This window comes from Esox lucius, chromosome 22 (assembly GCF_011004845.1).
Source record: "Esox lucius isolate fEsoLuc1 chromosome 22, fEsoLuc1.pri, whole genome shotgun sequence".
In the NCBI taxonomy this organism is placed as follows: Eukaryota; Metazoa; Chordata; class Actinopteri; order Esociformes; family Esocidae; genus Esox; species Esox lucius.
Window position 1 is genome coordinate 19,951,725 of NC_047590.1, and position 10,598 is coordinate 19,962,322.

Consider the following 10,598-nt stretch of genomic DNA (forward strand, 5'->3'; position numbering starts at 1 on the left):
TCGGGACTCAAAGGGGTGCACGTTTTTGCCATAGCACTCGCACACACGTTTCAAATGTTGCCCTACCACTTACACACTTGATTGATATAATCAATCTATCATGAAGTCTTTCATTTGGATCAGGTGTGTGGGTGCTAGGATAAAAACAGGACCCTTTTGTGTCCCAAGGACCAGGATTGGGAAATGCTGTCCTAGAGGAATGTAATCTGCCCTCCCTAAATGAAGAAGACTAGAAATTCCTAAACGCAGAGGTTTTTGTGCGAGAAAGACACAAAACTATCCAAAGCTTAAAGCGTGATTAAACTCCTGGTCCAGGTGACGTCCCTTGTGATATATATATATTTTTTATTCTGGGGCCTTCTTGAGGCCTACTTACATAGAATGCTTTCACACAGTAATGACTGATGGTCACTTTCTCTTATTCTGGATGAGGCCATTATTATAGCCATTATTATTATCTATAAAACAAGGAAGATCTGGAAAATGTGGGGTCATACAGCTCTATTTCTCTTCTGAACACAGACCAAAGGATTGTAGCAAAACTCTGGCCAAACGTCTTAGAACTTCGGTTGTCAAAATAGTCCACAAGGAACAGACTGGCTTCACAGAAAATCTTAACTCTCCAAGGTTCCTTAATGTAGACCTTTCAGTTACATCTTTTGTCATGGAAAAAGCCTTTGATCAAGTAGAAAGCCCTCCCTTGTTTGCAGTTCTACCGAAATGGAACACTGGGGAAAGATTTGTGAAATGGATAACATTTCTGTTTTGGAACCCCATAGAATATCCACAATCTATTTCTGTCACCCCAATCGAATCTTCACGGAGGTTATGAGACAGGGATGTTCCCTTTTGCCACTACTTTTTGCTCTGACCATCAAAATATTTGCTTATCACTAATGATACTCAAAATACAATATCTCCATATACGGATGACATTCTCCTCTATGTGACTAAACCCTCTAAAAAACACACTCTAGTCTCATCTGTAAAATGTATCTGGTCATGTTTTGTTTCTTCTCACAAAGCCTCCATATCATACCGATCGTCTAACAAGTATTATTGTATGGACTTGTGTTTGTCCATTTTTGATCGAGACTTTGGATGTCTTGTAGTGATGTTACTATCCTCAGAAAATTGAGGTGCCAAAGTTTTTACATAATATCAACATGCACAACTCCAAGGGCCAGTGCTTCCTGCCCTGGTGCAGTGCTGTCATATCAGTTCCATACCAATATTCTGGTGAAACATATTGAAATACAGATTTAAGAATATATTTAATGTTAATGTTTATCTTATTGCTAACTTAGGAAGATTGAAGATTGCCCACACTGTTAGCATAGTTTATTTTTCTCCTGTCATTGGAATAATCACTATATAATCATAATACATTACACGTAGCACATTTCGTATCTGGAAGCAAATTAAAGACCTTAGACCCATGTCGTGCTTAGACCCATGTCATTTATTCTCTGAATTCCTACCCTTTCTAAGCCCGTTCTAACCTTGACAATACCTTTTTGCAATGGAGAGACAGGGGGGATTTATACTATAGGATACATATAAAAGGAACCTTCCTTTGAGCTGCTCAGGGAAATCTCCCCAGATATACCTAAGAAACACTAAAGCTGAGAGACTGTTAGGAAGCATCTTCCTGAGTTTGACAATGCAAGATCGTCACTGTTTGATGGGAACTTTACAATGTCCCCCACATCAACTAAAATACCTTGTCTGTATGACAGTTTTTCATCCGTTAATCCACCATTTAAGGACACTACCAACAATTATTTTATACAATATACCTGTATTACGGTGTGTGTAGACAGCATTTCAAATTGTACAGGCGGACTATTTGATGATGGACAGGGATTCATACATAAACAAGACTTTGTGTTTTGAAGCCAAGTTATTCCGTCAATATTCAAATGCGCTGTTGATGAGCAGCAATCTATGGTCCTACAACTATTACAGAAAATAATTTGTGGCAAGGTAATTTCAACCAGACTAGTTAATGGAAAATATGTGACTTTGGTTGCTAAATAAACTAGCTAAGTTCATATGTATATCGTCATCCAAAAGTGCAATGTCATCCAATTGTATCAAACAGCTATCTCTATAAGAAGTTTATCTATATGTTTGCCTTAATGTTCCATTTTATGATGCATTTTTGAAGACAGAAGTTGATATTAAACAGCTGTTAACTGGAAATAATTTTTATAGAATGTATATACACTCACCTAAAGGATTATTAGGAACACCTGTTCAATTTCTCATTAATGCAATTATCTAATCAACCAATCACATGACAGTTGCTTCAATGCATTTAGGGGTGTGGTCCTGGTCAAGACAATCTCCTGAACTCCAAACTGAATGTCAGAATGGGAAAGAAAGGTGATTTAAGCAATTTTGAGCGTGGCATGGTTGTTGGTGCCAGATGGGCCGGTCTGAGTATTTCACAATCTGCTCAGTTACTGGGAATTTCACGCACAACCATTTCTAGGGTTTACAAATAATGGTGTGAAAAGGGAAAAACATCCAGTATGCGGCAGTCCTGTGGGCGAAAATGCCTTGTTGATGCTAGAGGTCAGAGGAGAATGGGCCGACTGATTCAAGCTGATAGAAGAGCAACTTTGACTGAAATAACCACTTGTTACAACCGAGGTATGCAGCAAAGCATTTGTGAAGCCACAACACGCACAACCTTGAGGCGGATGGGTTACAACAGCAGAAGACCCCACCGGGTACCCCTCATCTCCACTACAAATAGGAAAAAGAGGCTACAATTTGCACGAGCTCACCAAAATTGGACAGTTGAAGACTGGAAGAATGTTGCCTGGTCTGATGAGTCTTAATTTCTGTTGAGACATTCAGATGGTAGAGTCAGAATTTGGCGTAAACAGAATGAGAACATGGATCCATCATGCCTTGTTACCACTGGGCAGGCTGGTGGTGGTGGTGTAATGGTGTGGGGGATGTTTTCTTGGCACACTTTAGGCCCCTTAGTGCCAATTGGGCATCGTTTAAATGCCACGGCCTACCTGAGCATTGTTTCTGACCATGTCTATCCCTTTATGACCACCATGTACCCATCCTCTGATGGCTACTTCCAGCAGGATAATGCACCATGTCACAAAGCTCGAATCATTTCTAATTGGTTTCTTGAACATGACAATGAGTTCACTGTACTGAAATGGCCCCCACAGTCACCAGATCTCAACCCAATAGAGCATCTTTGGGGAGTGGTGGAACATGAGCTTCGTGCCCTGGATGTGCATCCCACAAATCTCCATCCACTGCAAGATGCTATCCTATCAATATGGGCCAACATTTCTAAAGAATGCTTTCAGCACCTTGTTGAATCAATGCCATGTAGAATTCAGGCAGTTCTGAAGGCGAAAAGGGATGAAACACAGTATTAGAATGGTGTTCCTAATAATCCTTTAAGTGAGTGTATAGTGTATATTGCTCATTACAGATTTCACTTACTGTTACAGCATCAGATCTGAGTACACCTCACTGCATGTACTGTACGTCTTCATAATCCAATATAGTATTTGAACAGTAACTAGTGATTAATTTTCTCATTGAATGTCTACAGCAACAATTGTGTATCATCCTGTTTTGCAAGGGCATATGCCTATCATGACATTGTGATGTGTTACTAGTTTGTAACTTATTAAAAAGTTTAATGAATGGTTCATACTTGTTAGGCACACGGTTTATAATTTATTCTCATTATAGATAATTCCAATGTGTGCTCTACATGCTGTATACCTTTTTTGATTCCCAACTAAAATAGTTGATCATGGTTCATGTATGATTGTGCTAGCAGAAGAACTATCACTCCCACACAATATTTTTGCTACACTCACTAGGGATGATCGATTGTTTGGTGATAAGAATTTGATCGACAAGGGCAATTTCAGTTTAGTATCACTTGAGGATGCAATGTAACTGTTGTTTTGGGGGAAAACCAGCTGAAGTATGTGAAGCGGTATAATCCAAAAAAAATCCAAAAATGTGCATGGTTTGGGGTCATTTGGATTTAGAAAATTATAATGTTCACTGCAAATTCTTTGTTAAAGTATAACACAACAACTATGCCAATGATGTATTACTTGACAAACAAACATTCTATAGCCTTGGCTAGTGGTTCGTCCTCCTCTCAAACGACCATCTGTGTTTGCTAGAAGTAACTGTAATCAGGCAGAGAGGTTAACACAATAAATTTGCCAGTTAATAATGATATAATGCCAATCAATATTATTGACGGTGAAGGTTTTTTGGGGTTAAAGAATCCGGTGGAACCGGGATATAGCATTCCATCTCAAGGCACAGTCACTGGGAGCATAAAAAGGTGTTACTGAGATAAAGTAAACTTCTGCGGGATATTCTACCAGACACTTTCTGCCTCTCATCTAAATGTAATACTCATCCAAAAATGGTGAGTCTGATAGATTTTTTTGGTTATTTTTAAATATAGGCCTAGGTTAACAATTCCTATTTTTTTAATCTTTTGACTCTATTTCTGTTTTAAAATATTTCCATGTTTAATCCAACAATGAGGTAAGAGTGCTTGTTTTATGATTATTTGGTTATCAAATATGTCAAATATAATATGTCTACATCTTGTTAAAATAAAGATTTTATTTAGGAAAATGTTTTTTAATAAGATGAATTGATTGATCTTTAATGATGTTGATGGTCAATTAAGGAAAATACTTCAAATTTGCAACCCTAATACCCACTATAATAAACTTTATTTTAATGTTTATGTTAATTACTTCATTTAATCTGGGATTATGATTGGTGAAGTTTATATAGTGCTCCTGCATGACCACACAAATTCAAAATAATTTTTTTCCATTCTATACAAAGATACATTCATTTTATTTTCACATATATTGCCCTAAAATGGGCTTGACAAGCCACCCCTCCAAAAAGTGATTGTATAAGGCTGACACCAGGGCTGACCAGGCCTCCAGTGAGTTATGGTATAAGGCTGACACCAGGGCTGACCAGGCCTCCAGTGAGTTATGGTATAAGGCTGACACCAGGGCTGACCAGGCCTCCTGCGGGTGATGGTATAAGGCTGACACCGCGGCTGGCCAGGCCTCCAGCGGGTGATGGTATAAGGCTGACACCAGGGCTGGCCAGGACTCCAGCGGGTGATGGTATAAGGCTGACACCAGGGCTGACCAGGACTCCAGCGGGTGATGGTAGGGGTCCTTTTCCTCTGAGTTGGAATCCAGCCATCCGAGGAGTTTGATAACCGTACACTTCAGCTGTGTCTTTTGTTTTAGGTCTGTCCTTCTGTCACAATGTTATGGTAGCAGGATACAGGCGCAGAGGTGACTGAACATGTTCTTTAATCCAAGCCAAAAAGGAAGGTACACAAAACAAGAGTAACAGCAAACAATGACAGACAAGAAACTAGTGGAGGAGGAACTTAAATAGGAACTTAACAACGGGTTAATGAGACACAGATCTAGGGTCTTGGGTCTAGGATCTAGGATGGATGGTGTAGATACATAAAACTCATACAAATTAGTGTAGTGTAAAGGCACAGTGAGAACAAACAACACAGACAACCAAAGCTACTGTCAAACATAAAATGTTTATTATAAACACACGGTAAAGGGGTTAGGGAAAAGAGGCTGAGCTGGACCCAATAAATTAAATAATATAGTCCAAACACCCCTAAACTGAACTTGCCTGCCTCAAGAACCGCTTTGCGGACTACTAACCAATACAAACAGAAAGTGGGTGGTCCGCTCACTTCTAACTAATGGTTTTAAACTAAGTTTTCCTACGGGTTGTGTATACCCAAGGGCGACTGGTAAAAAAATACTAAAAACTTTCCCAGGGACACAGGGACAAACAAAAACACAGGTTGAACAAGGACTAATCTAAAATATTAAGTACAGAAGATTCGGATGGCAGAGGCCAGGCTTTATACATAGCAGCTTTGATGATCCCCCGCCAAATGGAAAAGAAGACCTGCAGACAGTGGAGGGAATATATTGTCATGTTCAACTGTAGAAGTGAAATAAGTGAATGTACAAAATCTGGGTGTCACAAACTGTCTGACCTGCACTCTGAATCGATAAGAATGCTTGCATTGCTCACCAAAATGCCTTTATCAGGTTGAGAGAGAGCAACATACTGCCAGGACAGTTTTAGAACTACTATTCAGGTCAGTCCAATTTCTTGGCTATGCAAAAGAAGTTTAAATGGCAATATGTTTGTGATGTATTGGCATTGCTGTGTATTGTCTGACAGGACATACTTGTAAATTGACAACCATGTGATCAGTGATTATTTAAGTGAGAGTTGTATTTGCACAATTAAATTATTTCCCTGGCTAATGGATGAAAACTGAAGCAACACCCCCATTCAAAACACCTTTCCACGCCGCTGCTTGACGGCTCACAAAAGCCTTGTTTGATTAACCAAAGTTTTCAAATATTGATAAGACCTTCTTCCAGTCTTCAGTACTTTACTGGCTGTTCATTTTGGCCCAAACCAGCTTTATCTTGCCATCTTAGCAATGGCTTTCTTACTGCCACTCGACCTGTCAAAGCTGCAGCTCAAAGTCTTCTCTTCACAGTTGAAATTGAGACTTGCCTACTTCAACCAGTGTAAAGCTGTGCTAAAAGCTGTTGTGACTTTGGGTCTGCCAGATCTTTTCCTGTCAGACAGGTGCCTTTTGATGGTGTAGGAAACTGTACTCGCTGACAACTTGGCTTTCTTTGCAGTTTCTCAAAAGGAAAGACCTACACTTTTAAGAGTTCTGATGATCTGTCTGTCTTCCTTTGTTAATTGTCTTTTTCTCTCCATCATGAAAGCAATATACTACTTGCTACAGTAAAATACTACTTCCTGCCTCCAAAAACAATTAGAACTGTCCAGGGAGAATCAGACTCCCCATACAGTGAGAGGAAATGGGCATGAAACTTAACACAGCACAGATGTGCTGACTAACTCTGAACAAAGGACCAAATATAGGACGTGTTGCCTTTTATTGATGGGCCCCATCCTGTGCATACCTCCTGCTTGGAGTTGCCCATGTGACTGTCATAGGCTCTATGGATAGGCCCATTGGCCATAGGTTGGAACATACCATACAAGGGTCTTTTGTAGGATTAACCTTTCTAATTGGAGGGTATTGGACTGTGTAATGGTTGGTTATGACCACTGTCCGCCTCCCATGTGTCCTGGCATAAAAGACTGTGTTAACTGTGTAATTTTTGGAGAGAGGAAATGAAAGAACTATGGAAGGTAAACATTGTAGCCTCATTCTGAATAAAGATCGCTCTCCCCTGACTTCCGGTTGCATACATTTTGTTCATGGATAAAGCATTTACAGAATCTAACAATGGGAATTCTCTCCCTCACTAACTCTTTCTATGTAAAAGCATTGCTGGCCAAGTGTCATCTTCTCTGGATAGGGCATGCCATTTGTATGGCTGACCACCACCGCCTGCACCAACAAGTCCTCTACGGCCAACTAAGCGCAGCAAAACGTGCCGCTGGCAGACAGAAGAGGCGCCAGGAGCACGGACTACAACCAAGACCTCCGGAAACACCATTGACCCTACTATTCTCCCAAAACAATCCCCACAGTTAATTCTATAATTTCTGCGAGCTCTTCAGCAGAGGTGCTTTCTTTTCTTTTGTAGTTCTGCGGAAACTGTTGGATTTGGTGATAAAGGTTAGATTGCTTGAAGCTTATGCTTTATCAGCGTATTCATCTGCTGATTTCTCAAGGGCACAAATATCAGCTTCTTTCCTAGTCCTCATCTTTTTCAAATCATCTAGCTCATCTGTGAGGGCCTTCCTTTCTCTTCTTTCTTTGTTCTTTCTTTCTCTTCTCTTTTTCCAGGTAGACATGGTAGCCTGGCTCCTGCAGCCGAAAGCTGCAGTTGTTTTGTGATCTCTACCTTGGTTATCCCCTCAACAGACCTGACATCGTCAACAATGAGCGACAAGACACTTCTCCTTCTGATTCTCCACAGTTAATTCTTTGTTGATGGAAAATTCTCTCTCAACACTAAGACAAGAGAAGTAGAATCTTCACCACATCCCACACTCTGGAAAATTATGTTTTTGTCTCCATCGTCTCATATAGCAGGGTGTCCACTTGATCTTTTTTGGGTTCAAATACCCTGAAATTAGCCTGGGGTTCAAATACCCTGAAATGGGCAAAAACTTTTGGGAACCCCTGGTTTAACTGCACTGGTCTGACAGAATAAAGGCCACGCTTCATACAGATGTCTTTTTGTTGTTTATTCACTCTCTCTCTTTAGAATAGACACTGTAGACACTGTGAAAACTACAAGAAATAAAAAACATATATTCAAAATATGCATTTTGCGTCTCTCGTGTCAATATCTAATGTTATGCAGGCAAATGTTGTAACAGAAATACAACGAATCCCATCAACATCATGAATAGCACATCACATCGTGGACGTAAAGCAATATAAAACAACATTATACACATTATCAGATATTTATAAAGTTAAATTACCGTGTTCGCCTCTCAAACCATGCAGATTAAGAATTTCTTTGACAGACTACCTGTCGTTTCTCTGCATTCATTTTAGTTCTTCTGACCCAAAATGACGCAGATCCACTCTAAACTGAACCGGGTCATTTGACACCTCGTTATCAACGTAATCCTTACTTAAAGAACCCCTTAACTTTATACATAAATTATGAATATTGACTTCTGTATATCACAATTGTTTTTTAAATTAAATGAACTCAAATTTACATTAATTTATAACATAAAGCAAATACACATCTCAACAAAAAACATGTCATTGACAGTTACACTCCCACCAAATTACTATAATTTATAATGAACTCATGCAAAAGTTCGAATAAATTTAGTAATTTCACAAACAAAATAGAATTTTTCTTGAGTCTCTAGATCAAATCCAATATTATAACTCTTAATACTTCAAACTCAACTTGTGTAGGAGTAAAGAGATTAGATCTGCATAATATTTAGGCCTAATTGTTTTCTATTAGTACCACTAATTTGTGAATAGGACGTTCAAGAATGGATGGATTAGTAAGTCGTTGCCCCTCTTTCCCTAACTTCCTATTTCCTATTTGTATTGTGGCTTTCCGCACCAGGCCATCTTCATCTTCACAAACATCAAGCACTCTTCCAAGTCTCCATTCATTTCGCGGAACTCCTTCCTCCTTGACGATGACAATATCCCCAATATTCACATTGCGTCTTGGAGTATGCCATCGTTGTCTGAGAGTAATGGTCGTCAGATATTCCTTCCTCCATCTACTCCAAAATTGCTCCGTCAAATATTGCACTCTACGCCACCATTTTCTTCCGTACAGGTCTTCTTGCACAAATTTGCCTGGTGGAGGCAGAGGAATGGAGGATTTCATGGTGAGTAAATGGTTTGGTGTAAGTGGCTCTAGCCCCTTGGGATCATAGATTGTATCTGTGGTGAGTGGGCGGCTATTAATGATCGACATGGCTTCATAGAAGAAAGTTCTCAAGGAAGCATCATCCAATCTTCCTGAGCTCCGCGAAAGAACCCAGCTTAGAACACTCCTAACTGTTCTGATCTGCCTTTCCCAAACCCCTCCCATGTGACTGGCATCAGGTACGTTCATTATGAAGTCACATTGCTTCTGGGATAGGTAAGAAGTCAATCTGTCCTTGTCCAATTCTTTCAGAGCTTTTGTCAGCTCATTTTTCGCTCCAACAAAATTTATCCCTTGATCTGATCTGATCTCTCTTACAGCTCCACGGATAGCTATAAAGCACCGCAAGGCATTTATGAAGGCATCAGTTGTAAGATCTTCCAGCATCTCTATGTGTATTGCCCTTGAGGAGAAACAGGTGATTATGAGACCATATCTCTTATGTTCTTTACGACCTTGCTTGATGAGAAATGGTCCGAAACAATCCATCCCACAATAAGAGAACGGTGGAGAGGGATCAACATGGCTAGCTGGTAGATCAGCCATCTTTTGCATCTCTGTTGACCTGCGATTTTGCCTGCACATAACACATTGCGTAATGTGATTTGCAACAACTTTGCTGCCACCAACAACGCAGTAACCGTTTGCTCTCAATTCATTGAGGGTCTGTCCTCTGCCTTGGTGCTGAGTTTTTTCATGGCAGTAATCCAAGATAAGACGTGTAACTACACTATCTCTCGGTAGAATTGCTGGGTGTTTTGAGTCAGGAGATAAGGAAGCTTTCCTCAATCGCCCTCCCACCCTGAGAACACCATCATGCAGTACTGGGTCTAGTTGGAACAATGGATGACAATGTGGCAATTTGCCATGACTCAGTTTTTCCAACTCATCTTTGAAGGCATCCTTTTGCGCCAATTTTACAAGCACGATACTGGCCATTCTCATGTCTTCAACATTTATGGGTTGAACTGTTTTGTGTCTTGCAAATTTCTGGATTCGAGCGACAACTTTCACTGCTGTGTGCCATTTTGAAAAACGCTTAAACCTCTCCAAAAACTTTTCTTCTACTACCTTTGTTTGTAGTACTTGTGTTGTTCTGATTTCAGGATCACCAACAAGCAGCTCTGGAGTTGTCTTTGG